Source organism: Ambystoma mexicanum, chromosome 5q (genome assembly GCF_040938575.1).
Source record: "Ambystoma mexicanum isolate Mex_15411 chromosome 5q, UKY_AmexF1_1, whole genome shotgun sequence".
Lineage (NCBI taxonomy): Eukaryota > Metazoa > Chordata > Amphibia > Caudata > Ambystomatidae > Ambystoma > Ambystoma mexicanum.
In genome coordinates, this window is record NC_090933.1 from 432259442 (window position 1) to 432284411 (window position 24970).

Sequence of the window (24970 nt, forward strand, 5' to 3'; positions counted from 1 at the left end):
CTGTGTGGGGGTTTGGGGGTTGTTACCGGCATGCCGGTACGGCCGTAACCGGCATGCAGGGATGCGCGCACCCTCGCACTCTTGATCGTCCGCTATGTGCGGGTTGGTGCCAAGCCGGACATGTTATTACCGCCATGCCGGTTCGGCAAGATTTTTAGCACCAACCTTCTGATTAGGCCCCTAGTCTTGACTGCCACCAAGCTATCTCGATTGGTCTCGCTTATCCAGAAGGTCACCCTGTTCCAAGAAACTAGGCTGTCCTCCTGAACCTCTGTCCCCCAGGTTAGAGTTCATAAATCCATCTTAACAAATTGGTGTACAGCGGTGGGATTGGACTGAAGGTATTCAGTGTTGCACACTAGTGAAGGCATTTCAAGTTATTCCTATCCAGCACACATAGTGACTTTGTAGTGATAACTGTAAAGGCCAAAGACCTATCTAATATAATGGAAACAAGTACCTTAATAACCTTAAATGCTTCTAGATCAGAAACATTGAGAAAGATGTGTCCTGAGAGGGGTTTACCTGCTCAAGGTACAACATTGGAAATGATTTCGAAAATCACGGAATGGTAAGAGTTGCACTCAGTGCCATAGCCTCTGATGAGAGTGCAGAAGGAGGTGGAACAGCTTCCACTGGCTGAACTGACAGTTCTGTCACTGCCCTCATCAGTGGTGACCATGATGACTGGGAAGATGCTATGTCTAGTGTTTCCTATGCAAGCTCTGATGCTGAGGCCATGCTGGAATTCAAGAAGCAAGAACTGCTGTTTAAGCAGAAGGAGCTTGAATTTCACATGGCTAAGCTGAAGATAAAGCAGGCAGAGAAACAGAAAGACAGGTATCACCAGTTGGAACTGGCCAAGCTTCAAGTTTCACCAGGATCCTGGGGATCTGGACATGGTCCTGGGTCCTCCTCCGATCCAAGATTTCCTAAAGATCTGCTCAGTGTGTATGATGAGAAGAATTACATCATGGACGGGTTCAATGCATTTGAGTAGGCATGTGAAGTTCAAGAGGTTGTACATGCTGATAAGATTGATGGTTGCTCAGCAGACTACCCCATTCTGGCTGCAGTGCTATTATGGAAATGTCAAAAGCTGAAAGAATAGATTTTGCAATATTTAAAGCAAACTCTCATTTTAAAGTTTGGGAAGACTCCTGCCCAATACTTGAAAGAATTAGAGAGTACAGAAAGAAAGAAGGACCTACTTGGGTGTCATATGTGACTGATTCTTAAAAAAACCTGACTGGCTGGGTTGAAGGCTGTAAGGTCTCCACCTTTGAGGGTATGATATGTCTTGTAATGCTTGAACATATTTTTGCATTTTGTTCCCCCGAGCTTAAGCAGCATTTGCCAGATTCAAAGGAGTTAGATCCTAAGAAGCTGTCCATTGCAGCAGATTTGTGCGTATCGCATAGAGTGTCCCATAAGGACAAGGCTGCAGCAGGTGGGGAAAAAGTCCAAAGATAGGGAGGGTGGGGGATCTGATTAAACTTCCTCCCAGAAGAGCCACAAAAAGAAAAACAAGGGTAAGTCATAACAGAACACACAGGGTAGTAGAGGTTATCCTCCAAAACAGAACTCTGGTTACAGTAAGCCTCCCTGTGTCCACAGACCCAGTGGATCTTGTGTGGCTTGTGGAGCAAGTGACCATCTGAAGGGGGACCTCAGATGTAAGGTCAAACCCTTGGGGGGCCATTCTTCTAATCTGGCCTTCTCCTCCTGTGAGGAAGAAGACCTTACAGGGGCTTACTCCTCCTCAGATTCCTTCCCCAGTGGGATAGATTCTGAGGTAGTTTTAGTTTCCCTGGGTTCCTGGGAGCCTAAAGTCTCAGAGGCTTATGCTAGGATTCCTGATAATACCAAGCACTAGTTTAAGGACAGTGTGCTGATTAATGGAGTAGATACTCCTGCTCTTAGGGATAGTGGGTGCAGTTGAACTGCAGTGGATTCTACCTTGGAAGACCCAGAGGAAGTTGCCAGAGCTCCTCTGATGCCCACTAAGTTGGCTCATGGCCCACCTCTCCAGTTCCCAGTTATACCTGTAAATCTTACTTTAAATAGTACAGTAGTCAGGATTCCAGTGAGCAATCAGAGAGATGTCCCAGGAAAGGTCTTGCTGGGAAATTATCTCAGAGCCTAAGGGCTTGTGGGAGATAAAGGAGTTTTCCAGCTGTTCATTTTCTGTGATTTCTCTGTCAACCCTGTCTACTGCTCCAATTGGTTTCCATGGGAGTTTCACTGGACAGTTTTGTAATCGATGACCCGTTGAACCACAATAGAGACATAAATTCTGCTGTCTTCTCTTGTCTCGTTGTTCCTTATTTATTTATTTATGTATTCAGATTTGTAGAGCGTGCAGCAGCCCAGAGGCATTGTGGCACTTGTTACAGACAGAAGGCTTAGTTACAGACAAGGACAGAGGACAACAAGTTCTGTTATATGTATACAGTTTTGCATAGAATCTTTTACACGGGTAGGAACATGCATAGGGTTAGATAAAAAGGGAGGTTTCGATTTATTTCTGGAAGGCAGGGAGAGAGTTTGCTGCTCTGATCTCTGGGGTAGAGCATTCCATAGCTTGGTAGCTATGTAGGGGAAGCCCAGCCCTCCAGATTTGTCTCTGTTGATGCGTGGGATGTGAAGTTGGTTGGCGTAGTGAGTCCTAGTGGGTCGTGTTGAGTTGGATTTGGTTATAGTCTCAGCAAGGTATGATGGTGCTGTGAGATTAAGACATTTGTGGTTGATAGTGAGTGTTTTAAATGTGATGCACTCTTGAATTGAACTGGAAGCCAGTGAGCTTCCTTTCTGGCAAGGGAAATGAGTTCCCTTTTGGGAAGGCTCAGTGCAGCTCTTAGGGCATTGTTTTGCGTGACCTGGAGATGGTTAAGGTTTTTTGTGGATGTACCTGCTAGGAGGGCGTTGCAATAGTCTAGTTTTGCTCCAATGGTGGCTCTAGCTATTGATAGGCAGTTTGGCTTTGATAATTATAGTTTATTTGCGTTGATGAGTTTGGTGGTGTGGGCTGAGGCGAAGGTGATGGCGCTGACCTGTCTAGTCATGGATAGTGTTGAGTCTATGTAGACACCTAGAGTCTTTACAGAAGTGGAGACAGGGATGGCCATATTGTCAGTGATGAAGTTTGAATACAATTTATCTAGTTTTGCTAGTGTGGTTTTTTGACCTAATATAATGATTTCGGTCTTCTCCCCATTGAGGCAGAGGCTATTGGCTGCCATCCAGGCTTGAATGGTGGTGTATATAGAGTGAAGAGCTTGAGTGTCCTTGTTGTGGGAGCCAGTGAGAGGTATGAGTACCTGGGTATAGGTGGCGTAATTGGTATATGTGATACCTAGGGTGTCAAGCTTGTCGAAGAGGGGCTTTGTAAACAAGTTGTATAATGTGGGTGCTGTGCAGGAGCCTTGTGGGACTCCACAGTGGATGGTGGTGGGGGCAGCGTTGGCGATGTTGGAGAATACTTTAATTGCCCTGCCTTCCAGGAACGAGGTGATCCATTGCGCTGCTTCATTTGAGAAGTTGGCTGATTGGGTGAGGTGAGTGTTTTATGATCAACCAAATCAAAAGCTGTCGACAGGTCAAGGAGTAGTAGGAGGGCTGGCTTCCCTTTGTCCATGATTTGGGTGATCTGGTGTTTGAGGTCAACTAGGGCTGTTTCCGTGCCGTGACCTTTGCAGAACCCTGATTGTCTAATCCCAAGAATGGAGTGGGATTCTAGGAATTGTTGGATTTGGCAGTGGGCTGCTTTATCCAAGATCTTGAGGAGGAACGACACAGTGGTTATGGGATGATAATTATTTGGCTGTGCTTGGTTTAGTGTGGGCTTTTTCAGAAGGGGCGGACCCATGCTTCTTTGAGGCTGGCGGGAATGGTGCCTGTTCTAAAGGAGGCATTAATGAAGGCTGTCAGGAGTGGAGCGAGGAGGTCTGCACCAGGGCCGGTCTTAGCCCAGATTCCACCCCAGGCGGAAAGCATCCTTGGTGCCCCAACCACAAAAATGACAACAGAAATTGCATGTTACAAATGCTGTGAATATAACACTCAAATGACTAGATAAAAATGCAATACAAAATGCAGACATCAGATCATAGGTCACAATCTGAGAATGTTACCTGTATTATGTTATTATGTTTCAAAAAGTAACTATTCTTGACTTTGCCCTTTTAAATGGAAGCCCGACATCAGATAGAATCAGAGAATGGCCAATGTCATTTTCAATTGATAGAACAGCCAGCTATGTCAGGCTTTCATTGTTCATTGTTGATGGGAGGTACGTTTTAATGTGCTTCAATTTGGCAAAGCTGCATTCACCACTTGCAACTGTGATGGTCAATATGTATGCATGGATTTGTCATTTTGAACTTTTTCGATTAATTTCTAAAAAACAGAGTATTCTTAATATCCAGGCACAACCACATATTTCTACCAATCAGACATGAGCATATATGTGCTTGAGTGTTGAAGTTACATAATGGTCTCAAATCCCAGTTTTCCCACAAAGTGTTTGATCCTGCTCACATGATTTGATCTGCCAACATTAGAAGAGCCTAGAAGGTATTGAATTCATGCTGTACCATACATGCCAACATTATCCATTCTATTAGTGAGATGCAATTCCAGTCCTGCTTTTAACTTTGCAATCTGGGACTAGTAGTCCAGGATTTATAATGGGGAAAACCAGGACTACAAGTACCAGAATGCGAAGTTAAACCAGGACTAGACTAGCATCTGTTGAATGGAATAGATATGTAGGCATTTATGGTGTACGCTATTCAAAAAAAGGCTTATTCATGGTATTGTGTTTCATGTATATGTCAGTGGCCAGAGGCATTGCTGGAGGGGGGGGTTGAAGGGGCTATAGATCTGTGTTTTTTGGTTGTAGCCCCGGATAGAAGCTCAAGGGCTACAATCAAAAGACTAGCTAGCCCAGAATCTCGACAATCCTGACATTAGCATAGTCCCAGTTCTTTTCCAGACATAGCAACACCCCTTGTCAGTGGCAATTTATGAATGCGCATCAAAAAGTTATGTGGTTCTTAGTTTACTGATGACATCTTGCATACAATGTGACTGACTTCCTCTGTTGCCTCTAGTATGAAAGAATTAGGTCACTCATTGTAAGATAGGTTTCTGTGATGTCAATGCATATGCAAAATAGGGCAACCTGAATGTCCTTTGCCGCACAGCACCTGACAATACCTAGAACCACCCCTGTGTATTCCAGTGAAGATTTACATAATTTGTTAACCTTAAACTAATAGTAACAGCCAATAAATGTTTAAAAGCCACATTTAATTCCATTCTATGTACTTCAAACTATCTGAAACCGAAATCACTGCACTTTCATTGTGTTCTTTTGATTAGTGTATAATAGGACACTGACCATAAAGAAAGATCATTAGTTAGTGTGGGTTTTTATATTATAGGTAGGATAAAGTGTCAATGAGGTGTCCCCGCGCTCCCAGCAAAGGTGACAGACCATAGACCCTGGTTGTGTGTGATGGGTGGCAATGTTTTATTTCCATAGAACTGAAAATCCACAATGCACCAAACAGTAATTTCGGACCCTTGTGTGAGTATTTTCAGGTTAAAAGCAGTAAACATTTTACGCAGTTTGGCATGACACAAGGTACAAATGCATTTTTTTAAATGCTAAAAGCATTTGGTGAGATTTTCATTTGCAATGTACAAAACGTCCTGTGAGCAAGATTTTTTTGGGTACTCGGTGAAGGTCCTCTTCAATTAACCACTGCCCCTTCCCGTATAATTACACAGGCTCTTCCTGGCTGTGGTTTATTCAAGGAAAGCAGAGTACCTTTAATATGTATGCTATCCTCGTAAATATTAACAAAGGGTGTTGGGGCTGGGGTCATGGCAGAGCACAGCCTCCAAAAACATTTCACAAGCTCATAAACTCCAACAGTTGTCTCACCCTGGCCAGAGCCCTCATAATGTCCAAATTGGACTATTGCTATACTCTCTACTTGGGCACCAGTCAAAAGACTCTTCACAAACTTCAAGTATTGCAATCAATGCTCTCAGGGCTGCACTCAACATTCCGGGTTCTAGCCGCATCACACAAACTAGACAAAACACCAGTTGGCTCCCGATCCAAGACAGGATCACCTTCTGAACACTCATGATCACCCACACATGCCTCAATAATTCAGTGCCCAAATATCTGATAAACAAATTCTCCAGAAGAGAATCCACGAGGCCTACCAGATCTACCTACTCCCAATGCCTAAACATTCCCTCCTTTAAATTAAACAAAGCAGGGGGATCCAGCTTCCCTGTGCTAGCTGCCAAGACCTGGAACAAACACCTACTTGCCCTAAAAACTGACACTTTGTTCCTCTCTTTTCGGAACAAAAAAAATGCTGGCTATTCTCGCAACCAAACTAAACAACTTATATTATCCAATCTGACCTATCGTGATCTCTAGACCCTTGCCTCCCACCTGACTATGCCTAGAGCCGACCTGGTCCCACTCTTAGACCATCCTAAGCCAGGGACAGTTCTACTAGCTCTTATCATGATCCCAACTCGTTTGTACATGCTGTAAATCTATATATCATATATATCTGTAAATATTATTGTCCTGCACATTCCAATGTATAATTCATTTTACCTGTATATATGTATAACTTTGTAACATGTACCTTAAGAAAAGCACCCAGATACCCTCTGGCTCAGTGCGCTATACAAGCAAATAAAACAAACAAACAAAAAAATGCTGGCAGCGTTTCTCTTATCTACATGTAAAAAGCCAAACATATATATGCGTTAATATTTTGCTGTATAATAACCAGGGCTGGCTGGGAGGTGTGCAGAGTTTAATGATGAGCCAAGGTTTACATACAGTTAAACATTTTGAAGGAGACGTGGCTTAGCCTTACATTACTGACCGACTGTGCATCTAGGCACTCTATATCCCGGCGCCCCCCCCCCCTTGACCAAAGTGTGTGATCTGGGCAACATCACATCAGACTTCAAGAGGGGCAGCATAGAGGCTCTGAGAAGGAGCAGCTCTTTGGTTCAGAGAGACATTGTGCTGGCAAAAAAAAGGCCCCGTCAATCTCAGAAAGGGGCTTCTTGCAGTTTCTTATAGGGACATCATGCAGGCTCACAAAGGCAATGGCATTACTTCATATATTAAATTATAACACAGAGCGGATTTACCGAGAGCAGAGGCTCTTGAGTGGCCGGCCTGATATCTTCTTTGCTCTCGATAGTTCAGTTGTATGTGGTGTGTGGGCTTAGCAGTGGCTTGCCTGTTGCCAGGTCCTTGTTGATATTCCGGAGCCCCCACCTGAACTCTGCTGAGGACTCGGGAGGCACAGGCGGTCAGGCCAGGCCTGGGAACTGTCTGAGAAGCAACAAATCTGGGGCTTGCAGCGATCAGGGCCTGCATCACTGCTGACAAATGCAGTAGCACCTTGGCTGGCCTTTCGTGCTACTGGTCACTTCTGCATTGCTCAGAGTGCAAGATTTCATACCTCTATTTTTTGTACAATTACAAATAAATGATGCATGATTGGAGTCGTTCTGGCACCCCCCCACCCCCTACCAGCTGGCACCTCAGGCAGCTGCCTGCACTGCCTGATGCAAAGACCGGCCCTGGGATACGCAACCTTACACCTCCCGTGGCCCAGGCTGTGTAGCACTCTGCATTTCTAGCGGGCTCAGACTCCCCAGCACTTACCCTCTCTTCCATATTCATTCGGCACTTCCACGTTCTGAGCACTCACAAGGCATAGTAGGTTCATCTCCCTCCCTTTTACCCCTCTGGTCTTACATTTTGTGCTGTAATGCATTTCCCACCCTTCCTCCCTTCCTGCCCTTTGGGTGCTTTGAAACAGTATATTCTTATTGTAGAAGCACCTAACAACAAACAATAAATAAATAAATGATGGCATGAATGGGAGGGCATTGTATTGACAATCCTAATACTTTGATGGACAACTTAGTTCTGTGATCTCTTGTTTACACAGATTTCCGCAGCTAATGCTGGACCCACTAACTGATCTTAACATTTTTGAAAAACATTCTTATCCATTAACTTGTCGCTTTAGACCCTAGAAAGTTGAAGATGCCTGCAAGCTTCCACTTCCCTTCTCCAGGGACTGTTTTATTAGGATTTCCTCAAAAGTAAAGGCAGGTTTGCACAGTATTCACAATAGGTCAGAAATTGCCCTTCTGCAAAAAAAAAAAAAAAGAATAATAACTTTTCAAGGCATTTCTTTTTACCAGGACGACAATGTTGGCCCTTTTGCTAATACCATTGCCATTTAGCACTAGACCAATGTGAGGATTTGCCATGTGTTAACGGCATAGAGGCAATTTTTTTTCTTTGATTTTTGTTACATTTATGAAATGATGCAGGTAACTGCACCTGAGAAATAGTGGTCCAGACCTCAATTTCTATTCTTATTCTTTGCTCCTTTGCCCACACGAGGGAAGTTAAGGATGAGATGATGAATCAAAAGCCAATTAGTGCTATAAACTTCTAGCAGATTTGGTCCTACTTAGTGCTTTGAGTAAAGTGTTCATCCTCTATACATAGATGGTTAGACTACACTAAGCATTAGTAACACGTTCCACAGGCTATACAGGGGCTAAACAGCCCAACAGCCTGAGGTAACCACCTGAGCGAAGCAGGACATTTACCCCCGGTATAGCTTGTGTAATGCATTACAGACGCTATTAGCACCCTGTGTTACTAAAGCGGTAACTCGGCTGCTAAAATAAAGTATTTTCATTCATTGAATGATGAATGAAAATACTTTTCCAAGATGGTTGTAGAAGGAGGGACTCCGTACGGAGCCCCTCTCCCATGTCCATGGCAGCCGAAAAAGCAAAAGGAATGGAAGCAGTTGTGGCAGCGGGGGGAGCTATTGCCCATCAATCAGGTAAAGTCGGTGGGGTATAGGGATTGAGAATAAAAATAAAAAAAAGGAAAGAAGGGTGGGGAACAAGATGGAGGTGCGAGGCGGGGGAATCAACCGGTGGGTTCTGTGGAATGCACGCTGAGATAAGCGGTTTCAACCTGCGATTTGCGGAACCTAATTATAATAGTTTTTATTTATTATTTTAGCTGTGCCCCAGTACTAATAAAACATAATAGGTCTCTGCTTATCTCTGAAATGTAAAAAAAATAAACAACATAGCTGCCGCATGATGAACTACGTGAGACACCACAGTGAGTGAGCTGGATAAAACAGTACTACTTGAGAATGGTATAAATTTGGGCCTCATTATGAGTTTCCTGGTAATTTGGCAGTACATCCACCCAATTACTACCAAATTCGATTACCTCTACCACCACATGGTCTCTGGATTTAGCACGGGATGACAAGGGGTGGTAGTGCAGTGTGATACCCCATTTTTGGAGTCCGTAAAACTGCAGGGGGATTTTCGGTGGATTTACCAGCAGGGAATTACTGTGCAGTAAATCCGCTGGTGATAAATCTGCCAAAACCTACAATTTGGCTGTGCAAATAAAACAGCGATTAGTCCGTCACCGCCAAAAAAGTGGTGCTAATGGAGTTACCATCACTTTTATCCTGCACCACCAAACTTGTAATGAGGCCCAAAGACTTTAATCAGGCAGAAGATGCAAGTGTGATTGAACTTTTACACTACGCAATTATGAATTGCACCACGGATTCCCAATCAAACAGTCTTGACAAAACGCTTGTCACAGCTCAAAACTGTAAATCCACTCATTAGATGTGCTAAAATACTGAGAAGTTGGACGGTACTGGCAATTGCATTTTTTGCACACAAGTGACATTTCGTCATCAAGCGTGTGCATCTCGCATCTAAGGATTCTTAGTTTTACAGTGTTGCTTTAGACCCTGACCTGATGCCCGTTTCTAAGTCGAAGCACACAGCACTCCAAAGGCCAATCAATTCTCTGTGCAGAAAAACAAACCAGATGAGTTAAGGGGATCATTGACAGCCTCCCCACCCCCTCCACTGTGCACAGCTGCTAGTTTGGCATTACTGATATGTTTTTTAGTGATGAAAAAACACAGCCCACAAGCTGTGCTCACTCGCTCACGGGACCCTCAGGAATGAATCATTGGTAATCCCAGGTCCTCTGTTTCCTATATAAGGACTGCTGCATGCCATAGGCTTTTCAGAGTCAAAAAGGAATATCATCCTGGAAAATATTTACATGAGAAGACTCTAGAGTTGTCACAGAAACTACTCCAGGATGATTTCGGATTACTTCCAGTGATGACTTCGGATTGACTCTATGACAACTTCAGGATGACTTCACAACAACTTCAGGGCGAGTTGGGATTACTCCAAGATGACTTCGGATTACTCTAGAATGACTCCATTACAACTTCAGGATTACTCCAGTATTACTTCATGACTACTTCAGGATGGGCGGGGATTACTCCAGGATGGTTCCATTGAGAATTTTAGGATGGGTTTTGAATTATGAATGATTATTGCAGACCACGCCAGGATGAGTTTAAATGATTGCAAGATGCTTCCAAAAGATTTAGGGAAAGAGGTTTGATTACCCCAGGATGCATCCCTTTTAAGTAAGATTGGTGGCATTACTTTAGAATGACTCTAGTTACAATTATGGATAGTTTACCAGAACATATTTTAGGGAATTTTGCAGCTGTCACTTTCCATCTTTGCTAGAACAACCAAATTTTGTTAACTACGTATGATGCTGGAAATGCATCGGAGGGGCAGGGCCTCCATATCCTTGTCCTTCACTGCTTTTTATCATGTGTTCTGTCGTGTTTTCCACGCAGGAGTTCCTGTGGGACTCCTGGCGGAGCAGCTCTCTCTTTTGGTTTTGGTGAACAGACCCATGGGATACCCTTATGGCACCCATGGGTAGGGGTGCAACCCTGTGCCCCTAGTGTATGTTTTTGGGCACCTGTGGGTGGCCCACAGAGCAGGGTATAGGCTGGTGGCAGCTCCGTGCTGAATTGACTGGTGCCCTGAGCGTCCTCCATTTTGGGATGCCCAGGCCCTGTCATTGGAATCTGTAGATTCCTGATGGAGACAAGATGGCCCCCGTGGTCCCTTGCCTTCCATCCCCTGTTACCTTGATCTTCCCGAAGTCCTGGGAAGTCCTGACTCTGTCCCTTCCCCCTGACAGGCTGTTGGGTGGAAGTTCCATATATGGTAGTGTGGGGAAGTGCTGACCAGACTGGCTGGAGCCTTCCCAACGACCGTATGTTGTGGGTACGCCTATAGGTGGGACCTGGTTGAATAGAGTGTGTGACGAATACGCATTCTGTGTTGTGGGTGTCTAGTATCTGGTGTTTGACACAATTACTGAGACAGCCCTGCCGAACCCGGTATGAATGCAGTGTGGAGTGTTGAATGGCTGGGTACTTGTCCCAATACACATAACTTGTTGTGAGTGTCTGGAGAGAAGTGAATGACCTGAATGCACTGTGTGCCTGATTGGCTGCCTGCATGAATGCCCTTCACCGTGATTGGATGCTTGAGTATGACCCAGTGGAATGAATGGGAGATCAACAGTATATCTGGGGACCTCTCACTGCTAGAAATCATGTTCAGAAGCTGAAGTCCACTACGACGAGTAACTGGAGTGAAGCTTGACCTTGAAGCCCTGCTGGACGAGAAGAATTGCTGTTGCTCTCCTTCACAATCTGAAAGCTGCTGTGTCTCCAAGGACTGACCCAGAGAGGGCCTGGTAAGGCGCCCTCTTCCTGAGCTACGAGGGACCATCGTGCACCAGCAGATCTTTGCCAAAGCTCCCTGGTAGACAGACCTTCGACAGGCTGCCGACCCGAGACGGGGACTGCTGCGGAATCCCAAAGAGAAGTACCCGGACTGTTGTCCGCCACAGTCAACGACAGCCGTCGCCGACCGGAGCCGCCGTGCTCCTGTTTGCCTAAGAACCTCCGAATCCCCGGACGCTCTTGTCCACATCGCCGCTGTCTTATCCCGCTGGAGAAGGCCTGACCGTCAACGCACTGAGGAGCATCCACCGGTGGGTTTCCTGCCACCCGAGGACCACAGAGACGCCGAAGAGTCGACGCCCTTGCTGGCCCACAGTTTTTCAAACTCTTTGCGGTCCGGAACTATCGACACCGAGGTGCCCCGCACGCCTCTTCCTGGCAAGACGTTTATGCTTCCCCATCAACGAGCAACGCTAGGAACGAAGCTGCTACTTCACTGCTGTAGTTCACCCTGTTCTCGATCGGACGTTCAACGACCCGTGACTCCTGCCTTAAAGGGAGGGCACTCAAGAAGGGCCATCAATTCCCCGACGGGGAACGCTACAACGCCCGGTACTTTGGGGTTGCAGAACTATTGGGAAGTCTCTTGTGAACAATATATGGACTGGGCTTGTATCTTTATTATACAGGTTGCCCAGGTGGGGGGATCTCCACACAGAGCTGTGTTTAATGGTAGTGACCAGTATTTCTGCCAATTGTTCTCACCAACTGCTTTCCTCTTACCTCTATGGTTGGTTTCCTTTACAAACTGATTTGTGTGCCATTTAACCGTACAGTTGATGCACTTTATAGAGATCTAATAGTAATTGTGGTTCCACGTAGAACTGTATGTTTGCCAATATAGATAACCGAGTACAAAGTGTGTTATTGTGATATTGTATATAACCTTGACTAGTAATTATATAAAGACTGTGTTTTAACCGATACAGTGTGCAGACATTACTTTGTGGGTGCTTGGGGACTACACTGTACTTAAGAACCAGCCTGCATCACCTTCCTGAGAAGCTAGGCCTTGATTTCTCGACCATGTACCAATATTGAGAATCTTGGCAGGGGTCCTCTGTGCCTCTCCTCTACCAAACAGAGAGCGGAAGTACAGACCCCCCCTCCGGTCCCTCACAGTAGGTTCACCAATTTAGTGCACAAAACTACAACCCACCCTATGTCACGAACCAACCTGTAAACTCCCTCGTTTCAGTTCTCACCTCTAGCCAACATGGCCTCACACACAATAAACTCCCACAATTACAAAGCACTGCACTAAAATACACACTTCCAGTGACCTAAACAGAATCTGTTAAAGGTCTATCTGCATGACAGACTGCCGCCAGTCACTTCACCAAATATCACTAAGAGCAGCTAACAATTACCTAGTTCATATTATGATAGTAAAATACTGCAGCTATAAATTGTTGATATTTTAATATAGTTTTGCTGTGGCTATAAGATATCTTCAATCAAACATAGGCTCAGAAAGTGTTCAAAATGTTTTTATTCAACAAATGCAGTTTAACGGCACAGCTGTATTCTATAAGAATAAAGAGGTTTGTAAAAATACAAACAAATAGCGATCATCGATCCAGCATTTCGAAAGGTGGATTCTTCTTTAGGCCTCTTCTGGCTTTGCAAATTTGGTGGCAAGCTTCCTCCTTATCACTCGGCCGTCCATAGTAGGCCAACTGTTAACCTTGCAGACAGATCTCAAAAATTAGACAAAAAAAGAATTGATATATGAATATAAATGGACATCCGAATAGGCATTGTTAAATTCCTTATTGCAGAATAAATACCAGATTAACTAATGTTAAAATGTCAATTTGCAAATGCGTCACTACATTTAAATGCATTTGTACACAAAGTATGAAACAGGCTTAAAAGATAGATTTGAACTGAAGATGAATCAGGGATTTCTGTGGCTGCATTCAGAAGATGTATGGTCTTTAGTGGTTAAAGGGGTTAATATGCCTTTGAGATGTTGAGCCAGGTAGTGAGTTGGTGTGGATGGGAGACAGAGCAATTATGCAGAAACAAGATGTACAGATTAATTGTATAGCTACAACTGTTTGATTTATATAACACAGTTAGAAATAGAAGGCATAATTGGAAATGGGGAAATAGTATTTGCTAATTAACATAACCAAAAGGTCCAGAAACACATGCCCGAGAGATGCCAATGCGCACCCTGCTTACATGGGTGACCCAACGCCTTCTGCCTGAAAACCATGCAACACTGATTTGTTGAGTACTCAGATAACTACTTGATTCCTTTAGCAGACATTTGAATGCTTAGATATTCAACAGTGTATTACACTTGATGGTTTGGACTTTATTTACTTGATACTAGTATTTACTTTTCATTCATGTGTACACAATTTTCTGGTACAGTTTTCAAAACCAATACAACTAACACGTCAGAGAGATTAGCTTTGGAAAAATAATGAGACTCTTCAATGACCTACCATGCAAAGCATCCACCTTTTATGCATCAAGGACATCATTGCCAGCTCTGGCTGTTGTTACTCCTTTAGCAGAAGCCAACTCATTCGGGGAAAAGAGAAGCTCACTGACACCATTCAAAAGGAAGCTTGCACCATCTCGAGCAGCTTTAGCCCCCCCCCCCCAAAGGTATGTAGAGCTCACGCTTTGGTACAATTATGTCTCTAAATCTGGTGACCATAATTTAGAGACAGATCCTTAACCAGTTGTTGCATATCAGCCTGGAAATATAGCACAATATATAATATTAACGCACATATTAATGACGCGCAAGTACAGATTGTCTTTTAAGCAATGGTGTTTTGGTACAAAACATGGTGAGGTGAATTCCCTGCATAAGAAATGTGATCCCTAAACAGTTGGATTGATATAAATCATAACATTTTTACTTAATGAATCACGAACCCTTTCAGCTGCTCTCTAGGCTTGCACTTTGGCCGCCATTGCACACTATGAATTATTAACTGTAGGAGAATTGAATTGAATTGAATTGATATTTTATTTATATCGCGCTCACACACAAGTGTTTCAGAGCGCGACACGGCAAGGAGGGGAACAGGAGAGAACAAAACAATGATCTTACTAGGCCCAGTGACATTGAGAACGTGCAAGTGCATGGGGGAGTGGAGGGGAAAAGTGCCAGGAGGGGGAAGAGATGGCAAGTGCGGAGCAAAATGAGAACATAATAATTAATAATAAATAAAATAAATAATAAAAAGCAACAAAAGTGGTGGTGCCGCCAGAAAGTGGCAACTACTGAGTTTAAGACAGTAGACGGGATAGGTCAGATAAGTGCAGGAAGAGAAAAAAAGGGGGGTGTATGGGTACAGATACAGACCCAGTGCAAGGGGTGGCCCAGAGGCAGTTCGGGAGGGTGGCAGTGTGAGCAAGAACCTGGGCCCACAGGACAGAGGGTTGCCAGGTGCACAGTGCCATGAGAGAACAGATCAGCAGAGGAGAGTGGGGGGCAAAGGCAGAAGCAAAGAGGAAGGTCTTGAGGTACTTCCGGAACCGGATATGGTTCTCCTCAAATTTTAAAGTGGCAGGGAGGCTGTTCCAGAGGGAGGCCCCACTGTTCCACTGCTAGGATACATATATTGTATATGGAGTGGTTGTTGGTGAATAGCAGGAGAGTAGAGACACAAGATATAGAGTGTCTGCAAATATTTCAAATACAGCCATGCCTACAACTATGGTGCAAATATCCATCATCTAGGTGATGTTTTATTTTTTAAGCTATAAATGAAAAAATGGGCCTCGCCAGAATCTATGCAGAATATTGCCTCTTAATTTATATTTACACAAAGATTGTGTTGTACACTGTAAGAGACAATACATTAAGGAATAGAAACATTTTATGTATGGATGATCTAGTGTCCCTTTCCAACTACTTCTCTGCTGATTCAGGGAATGAATCGGTCCTGGTCAGAGCTGCCACTGACGCCTGCAAATGATGTATTACCAACTGATTGTGTGTTTGCATGGATTGGACACAGAGCGTGAACCTAACTAAGTGATTGCAAGAATTAATTAATGAATGTTAGTATCCAAACCAGGGATTTAAGCCTCACTGGCACACTTCTTATATGCATGTACCTGAGCGGTGCGCGTATCATTCAATACCCCATTCTACATACCAACATATGTCCCAGAATTTTAAAATCAATTTTTTTCTTAGCATTCTGGGACGTGTAGGCCTGGATTTCACCATCATAAATATAGGACTGGCTGTAGCCAAACCGGGGGCGGGGGCTGGGAACCAAATGAAGCCCCTGGTAATAATTTTCAAAATGGCCCCATATTGCACATTTTTAGCAAGCCAAACCATTTTCCCATGAGAAATGTGGAAATAAAATATGTCCCCTATAAAATAAGTTCCCTCTACGCCATTCCAACCCTGAACCAAACAAACGAAAGAGCACTTATGTGCTTTCAAAGTGTTTGTCCCTCACACTCAAAGTCTCAGTATGAAATAGTTGATTAAGCTGCATATGTTTGCCTTTTATAGTTGAGCCCAAAAATACATGTATTTTCCTGTCACTACATCTATCTTCACATTAGTGAATAAAATACTAATAGGGAGCACTGCATATACACAAGCTTTTGTACAGTTACACAAGCGAAAATAAACTGAGGAGGTAGTGCAGGGCAAAAGGCAAGTTGTTTTGGCTGCCACCAGTTCTGCCTTTTTTTCTGTTTCCGCATTAACCCTTCAAGTGCCGCCGAAGATACGTGCGTAAGAGGGATGTGTGAAGAATGGTCTAGCGCATATAGGTTTTCTACCTGAGCCCCAAAATCAGAATACACGGATAGCTGGCAGGGGGTGAAAACTGTGGGTGAAGTCTGTGCTTTCAATTACTTGCTATTTCTTTTTATTGGAGGAAGACAGCCACAATAGATTTGAAAACCTCATTGTGTGCACAGAGGGGGGCTTGTGTTGCTGTCAGAAGATGCAACAATCGGGCTGGCACACCCAAGAGTACAAGGAAGTGGTATGGCATTACCTTTCATGTCCAGTGGATGCTTTAAAAAATCTTAACCTCTGAATTTACAAAGCCAGAATGATTGGCTTTTCCAATGCTTGTTTTAATAGGATCATCTACTCGGAAAAACATGCAAGGATGACAAACTATCAGACAAGAGCAACTGATCATTAACTGTGAACAATACAGCCCTAACCAAAAGGGCTGCTGCTCACTGCAACACCAGTGACATATAGGGCCTCATTACAACTCAGGCGTTAAGGGTTAACGCCGTCGTTAACCCTTAACGCCTGATTCCGATTTTAACGGCTGCTTCTAGCAGCCGTTAAAATCCATGGCGCTAAACCGGCTTGGTGCTAATTACGCCACCGTAATTTACGGTGGCGTAATTAGCGCCTTCCCCACTCCCATTATGCCCTATGGGGCAAAAATGGGAATGGGGAAGGGTAAAATGGGAAATGGGGATTTACCGCCCCACTCACCTTGGAATGGGGCGGTAAATCCGCCATCCACCATGGTGTAAACATAGTTTACACCATGGTGGTAAAGTTGGCGTACTTACCGCCTGGGTCGTAATGACCCCCATAGTGTGACTGGAAGGCCGTGGAAAGAGCAGTATGTGAACTGGGACGGAAGTGAATCAGAAATCCTTCCCCCTGCTGCTGACATATGTTTCCCCCTAGGATTACCACGGAATCCTTTCCCCTCACAAGATCCTTCATCAGCAGCCTTTCCCAAACAAACCTTGTCACTCTCCGGGGAACTCTCCTTGGTTGCCTAGCAATAACAATGCAGCAACATTTCAGAAATGCGTTTGAAATTCCTACAACACACCTTCGTCTCAAAAAGACATTAAAATCAACTCCACGTAGTATCTTAATTGGATTGAAATGCTGAGGGTGAAAGCTTGTGATGAATACTTATGTTAAAGAGCTAGCCTTTGTCTAAATGACCTATCACTTTTCTGTTTTGTTATCCTCCCCCATTCATCCATGCAAATACGTAATCGAAACATGGGCTCTCTGCTAGAATGAACAGCAGGATACGAACAGCTGCTATAAATCGGATGCAGCCAAAACTATTTCACGTTACATCATTTTGAAATTAAACATGTACATGGCGCACAGCTTAAACTAAATTGCCCCACAGAGCGTCCAGAATAATGGTTATTTTGTTAACCTATAATTAAACGCATTATTTTAAATTGCAAATAAAATATGGTAGCTTTGATATAATATGTTGAAATATACATACTAGGAAATATTCACTTGGTGGATATGAAACGTTCCCGTAATGGCTTTTCTGAATAAGTAGTCGCTGGCAAGCATCTGCATGCCATATTCTCTCAAGCACGTCCTTCGTACAATGGACATACCCCCGTCCTCCCATCAACCATTAAAAGCAAAATGAATGCAGAGAAATGAGACCTCAGTGTCTATTTCCTACAGGAAAAAAGCTGGCACAGATTAAGCGCAACGTATTAGACATGCTTTGCTATCGGGTTAACATGCAATACCCTCTAATTACAGGCCAATAACAACAATGCCTTTCCTTCTCAAAATCATCGACAAAATAACATACACCAAAGAACAATCTCACCTTGAACAGAACCACTTACTAGCTGAAAGACAATCAGGCTTCCGGCCCAACCATAATACTGAGCCTGCTCTTCTTGACTTAAAAAACCAGATGGATGCCATTAGAGACTCTGGTAAACTGTGTATTTTATTACTCCTAGACCTCTCAGCAGAGTTCGATCTGGTTGACCATGACAAACTTTGCCAAACCCTATCTACCAACTTCCACTTCTCCAAGAGGGCCACCACCTGGATGAAATCCTTCCTCTCTGATCGCACCTCTAGAGTCACCCTAGGGGAAGTCACAGCCGATCCCATCCCAGTACCATTGGGAGTACCGCAAGGTTCCTGACTCTCCCCTACGCTATACAATGCGTATATTAAATTACTCTTCGCAGCACTGGATTATATAGGAGTAATTTACACGAACTTCGCCGATGATACTCAGATACTTATTCCAATCATAGGCAACCTGGACCAGGATACAGCTTGCATCAATAAAATCTACTCCCACATGCAAAACTGGATGGCCAATAACAGCCTCTGCCTAAACGGAGAAAAAACTGAGATCCTCTTAGTCGGCTCCCCAGCCAGACTCAGCAAACTCCACCCAGTCTACACCGCCATAGTGATAGATGGCACACCAATTACCATTTCTCACAAAGTAAAAACTTTAGGAGTATATCTTGATTCCAACCTCACCATGGATAACCACATCAGCACCCTCGCTTCCTCAACGGCCTACACTGCTAAACGTACCACTCTAAGCAGGCCTGTATTACCCACCGAAAATTGTTTGACTCTTGCCAGAGCTCTCATCCTAGCAAAAATGGATTACTGCAACATTCTATTGTTAGGCACCTAGGCATTAACAGAAGAGAGCACATCTCGCAACACTGAAGAGATGCACACTGGCTCCCAGTACAAGTGAGAATCCTGCATAAAACACTAACTATTACTCACAAATGCATTACTGACACCGCCCCCATCTACCTCAACCGCAGCATTGCACGCAAATCCACACTCAGATCTCTCAGATCGAAGGCCATCACACATATCCACATCCCACGCATCTCCACTACCAAAGCAGGTAACGCCAGTTTCTCTATAGCAGCCCCCTGCATCTGAAACTCGCACCCACCCCATCTGTGTAACGAAACATCCTTCCCGAAGTTTAAGAAACAATTAAAAACTTGGTTGTTCAACAAGTACTAAACAAACGTAGAAATAAGCATTTGTATTCATGTAACCATGTTAAATATCACAAGAAAAGTGCAAAATGCTTATCTTATCCACAATGTAAACTTGCATACGAAAACTAAGATGTACGTAATCTGCGCTGTGATACCTTGTTAAACGGGATATTATATTGTGCCTCTTTGATTGTTTATTTGGCCTAAGCCCAGTCGCTCAACGAAGAAATCTGCGTTGCAAGGTTCTGACCTTAGATCGATTTAGCCGCCATTTTAGGTTCATCCACCATTTTGATTCTTACTCCAAAGTCACCTTGTGTTCTAAAACGGTGGACAGTGTTCTTCAGTTTGTAACTTGGCCATCTTGACCTCTACATGAAGTTAATGCCTAAACTGCCCGCAGGCCAAATGTTAGAGTCATGAAAGGAGACCTTGTCCTTCGTTGACCTGTATATCAAGGATTACCTGTGCTAACGAAACTGATCCGCGAGCATATATTAAGCACAATGTTGTTTAAATACTGAATGTGAACACTTGTTGAACTACTTTGTATAAAACATGTACGAAGGCTTAATGTTAAATCCGAAGATACACTGTTGCCATTGTGATTTATTTGTATATAAACTAGGAATAATCCATATGCATATAGATGAATAAATTAGAAGGGAACGCATCACGAACACCTAGCCCTAGGAATGATTAACCTGTAAATGGGCTGGACATCATGTTACAAATTGTATAAAAGAGTGAATGTTCTCATGTACAGCCCCACTCACTTCTCACACCGACAGGGCTGGTATTCGCTGTGATGTACTGAGGGCCAGATAGCTATCTGATACTTTGTTCCTCTGAAAAGAGTTCAGTTGTAGAAAAAAAGTTCTGTGTATCTTTGTAAGCCCGTGTTTGGTGTATTTCCTTTTGTGGTACTCAGCCTCGATATTCTCTTTTTGCTTTTACAGATGGCGCCCGAATAGAGACCCTCAAGATTGATGCCAGCTCGTTGAAGGTTGACACGGCTATCAGACTGCGATCGGACGGTGTAAAGGGGCCCCTTTCTTGGATGAGAAGCGACACCTCAGCAGTGCTGCATGACCCGATCCCTGGACGGTGAGCATGTGGTCCGAGTCGGCATCTTGACGAGGGTCCATATATCGAGGCGGGCAGATTTGCTGAAATCACCAACCACGAGGAAATCTTTGTTAGAAAACTTTGTCATCCGATCGGACCTCCTTAGGATTTGATCAGGTGAGTCCTGACCCGATTCTTAAGTATCCTGATAATTTGTTTTGGCGTATTGCACTCGCGAGTTCGATTATTGACCAGGTAACACCAGTATTCTGATATGCCTGGGAAATTGTCTGCCTGCTTCAGGGCATTATTCTGCACGGACAGACAATCTTTGGAATTTGGCCAACCGGCACCAATGGAGGGGTTGCTGGCGTGTACTATGTACTGTAAGCACAGCATTGGTAGTATAGTATTTAATGATATTTGGCACAGACAAACTAGACATGCTTCCGAACTTCAGTGGCCAATCAATGGTAGTTTTGAAATCCCTCGTATTGAATACTTAGAATCTATATTATTGAAGAAAAAGGCTAGACCTGCAGCATTCGATGTATTCCAGAAAGAAGCTTTGCAGCAGCTTAAGAGTAGAGAAAAGCATGCGCGCCACCATATGACGAACGCCGAAAAAGCATTGTTGTATGACCAAAATAAACAGTCTGAGTCCGTTAGGAATATGGATAGGGCTTTTTCACTTGGGATTCAGAAAATGTACCCTTCTAAAGACTTTTCTGTTTCTGATGAACTTATCGATAAACTATTAAACTAACGAAGGCCTGGTGCCACTGCGCCACCTCCGTATGTTCCTCTCCCTGCTGTTATTCCTCCTCCCATAGTTCCTCCTGCTCCTCCTATTGTTCCTCCTGCTGTTCCTCTTCCTCCAGTTGTTGTTCCTCCTCTTGTCGTTGTTCCTCCACCCGTTCCTCCACCTTTGCCTGCAGTACCAGTAATAGCACCTCTGTTCCCTGATGTTCAAAACTTGCCTACTCTCCCTCTTCCAAGTGGTTTAACACCGCTTGTAGTAGATCGGGGAGCGGGATCGAGGGTTGTAACTCGTAATACTGTCTCTCCAGAGAAAAAACGTGAGTTAACTGCATGGGCTAAGCATTGCATGGAGAAGGGTGAACAAGCTAATGTTTTTGCCACACTTTCTAATATAGACAATCTTCCTGAGAAAAACGATTTTATTGAAGGATTAGGAATTCATTTATGTCTAATGTGGAACAGGCTAAATAATATAGATCTCCCACAAGGGTTGAGGGATCTGAATACTTTAGTGTTTTCTAGAGCTACTGCGGCGAAGGTACAAGAGCATGTTGAGAGGGTTCTTGAGTATAGAAGGGAGCTGGAAAGGTTACGGTATGATGATGAAGATGGTGATAGTTTGGACAGTATGTTCGTACAGAAATGGTTCCTTCCTTTTTGGAAATCGATAACTGAGGAAACACGAATTTGTACGAAAGATGCGATTAGATGGATCTCAGACACGTCGATAACTCTTGTAGAAGTATGTGACACATATAGTCAGTATACGCCAGAAATGCAGAGGAAAGTGATACAGGTAATGGTAGAGTACCTACAGGATGAGTGTGTAAAAAGAAAGATTTGTTCTCCCGCAGAATTATTGAATATTTATAAAAGGGCTTTTTCGTTTGACACTTCTTCAGCTGCTTTAGCGCTCGATTTGGCTGTGTTGCTTAGTAAGCGTTCAGAGTTGCCTACTTCTCAGTTGCCTATGAGAGAGGTCCCTCCGACGCTTGTCCCAAAAGTCGAGGTTCCAGCGGATGCCGGAACAGGTGCACAAGCCTATGAAATTCCTGCACATTATATGTCACAGTTCGTTCATGTCCCGTTCTCGAGACAGGAAGTGAACACCATTAAACAATCTATTCCCGATATTAGGAAAAATCTGACAGGGTTCTACAAAGAAATAAAGTCTGTCTTGCAATCATCGATATTCACCGTAAGTGATATCGATTTGTTATTTCCCGTACTCCTGCCTGTCGACTTGTGGAAACAGATTAGAACTGTAGATGATGTACCAGGGCTAGGAGATACATGGACTAACATGGTTAGACTCGACGGAGAAAGGCCAGCTGGCGAAAGACCGCCTCAGGTAATCTTAATTTTACCTGACAGAATAGTTACGAAATTGAAAACTATAATTCCTGACAAGAGAATTATTTGGGACAAGCTTACTGTCTGTGTCCAAGGGAGGACTGAGGGTGCTACCAAGTTCTTCAATCGGTTCAAACAGGTATTTTCAGATTTCAGTGGACAAGATTTAGGCACAGAGTCTGGGAAATGATTATTCGTGGACAAATTTGTGCGTGGATTGCTGCCTGACATCCAGTTGCAAATTATGTCCTCTGAGAGCGCTTGGCAAGCGAAGTCTCAGTCTGAAGTATTGCACATGGCTCAGTGCTATGAGAATCGTGTCAATAACGAAAAAGAAAGAGTTGAAAAGAGAAAAGGAGACTTAAAGACGAAAGCAAATTGTTAGTGGCCCTAGAGGGGGTAATTCACAATTTAGAAGTCATTACGTTCCACAAGGAAATGCGCCCTTGGGTCCTGTAAACATTAACCAGTGTGCATATTGTAGACAAGAGGGTCATTGGAGTGCACAATGCCCAATCCTCCAGCAGAGGCCAAATAACACATTTGGAAATATGGGTAGACGATCCGGAGGTCGCCCAGGATTAGGGGGTCCTGGTAGAGGTCAGTTTTCGCAGGATTCACAGCAACCTTTTTTTCTGGACAATCAGGCATCAAGCGTGGATAATAGAAACATATTTGACCATCCTTCTGCTGATTACCTCTCTGAATAACTTCCTTTTGACGACATTCCGTTTCGCTAGGATTGCACGAAACAGGGTTTGGAACCAACGTCTATTCCCGTTAATCAGAAAGGTCCCTACGTTGAGATGTTAGTGGGGAATAGGAAACATCTATTCTTGATAGATACAGGGGCACAGAAGTGTTCCATTGACCATTCACGGGTTCCAAACATTCCACTGTCAGGGCAAACCAATTTTTCGGCAGGGTTTTCTGGCACACCAGTTGTCTGTCCGATTTCTTCGCCGGTACAGATTACCTTGGGTCCATTTACAGACCACTGTCCATTTATTTTGACTACGAATTGTGGAGAGAATTTGTTGTGGTTGAATCTGTTGAAGGAATTAAATGCGGTAATTCATTGTTCTTCTGATGGAGTGCGTTTGACGATTTCACCACAGCAACTTTCTGTCTCTCAATTCTTGACCAGATCTTTGCCGCCGGAATTTAGTCATGTTCCGGAGTGTTAGTGGGTTATTGATGATAATGACGTTGGTGTCTTGCAAATTGAACCTGTTAAGATTATCTTGAAGCATGGACTAAAGCTGCCTCGTATTCCACAGTATAAGATCTCGGTCGATGGTGATCAAGCTTTGAAATGCATCGTCTCCGATTTTGTGCATCTAGGGGTGATTGAGGAAATTGCAGGTAGTTTGTGCAATAGTCCGATTTTACCCCTGTACAAGAAACGTGATAATGCAATTCCTTTTCGCTTTATAATTGATCTACGTGCCATCAATAAGATTGTTGCTCCGCAATTTCCAATTGTACCTGATGTGACGACAATATTAACCATGATCCCGGCTTCAGTTACTCATTTTAGTGTTGTGGATCTAAAGCACGCTTTCTTTAGTATTCCTATACATAAGGACAGTAGATGCCTGTTTGCGTTCACCTTAGGGGGATGTTCGTTTACCTTTTACCCATGCACCGCAAGGTTACACGCAAGTCCTAGTATTTATAGTAGGGCTTTGAAAGAGCAGCTCGATACCCTTGAGTTGCCCTCTACTTGTACACTGCTTCAATATGTTGATGACGTGCGTTTAGCACTCAGAGAGCGCTTCTAAGGAGGGCACTGTGTTGTTGCTTTTTCATTTGGCTAAACATGGACATAAAGCTTTGCTAAAAAAAAATTCAATACTGTTGTCAGGAGGTCACCTATTTAGGCTATCTCCTGTCAAAGGAGGGAAGAAGGTTGACGCCTGAATGGATAAAACTCATTTCTAGCATGTCTGTCCCAAAAACGCAGAAGGAAGTCAGAGCCATGATAGGAATAGCTTCTTACTGTAGGCAGTGGATCCCCAAATTCTCACCAGTGATTAAACAAATGTTGGCTTTGACGAAGAAGGACATTTCTTTGCCATTACCATGGAACTTGGAACAACAGCAAGCATTTGATTTGCTGAACACTGCATTGTGCTCGGCACCAGTTTTGGGCACACCAAACTATGAAAAGGCCTTTGTGTTGTATGTGCATGAATGTGATGAATGTGCTTTGGCTATATTAACGCAGGAACATGGAGGGAAGAATAGGCCGTGCGGCTACTTTT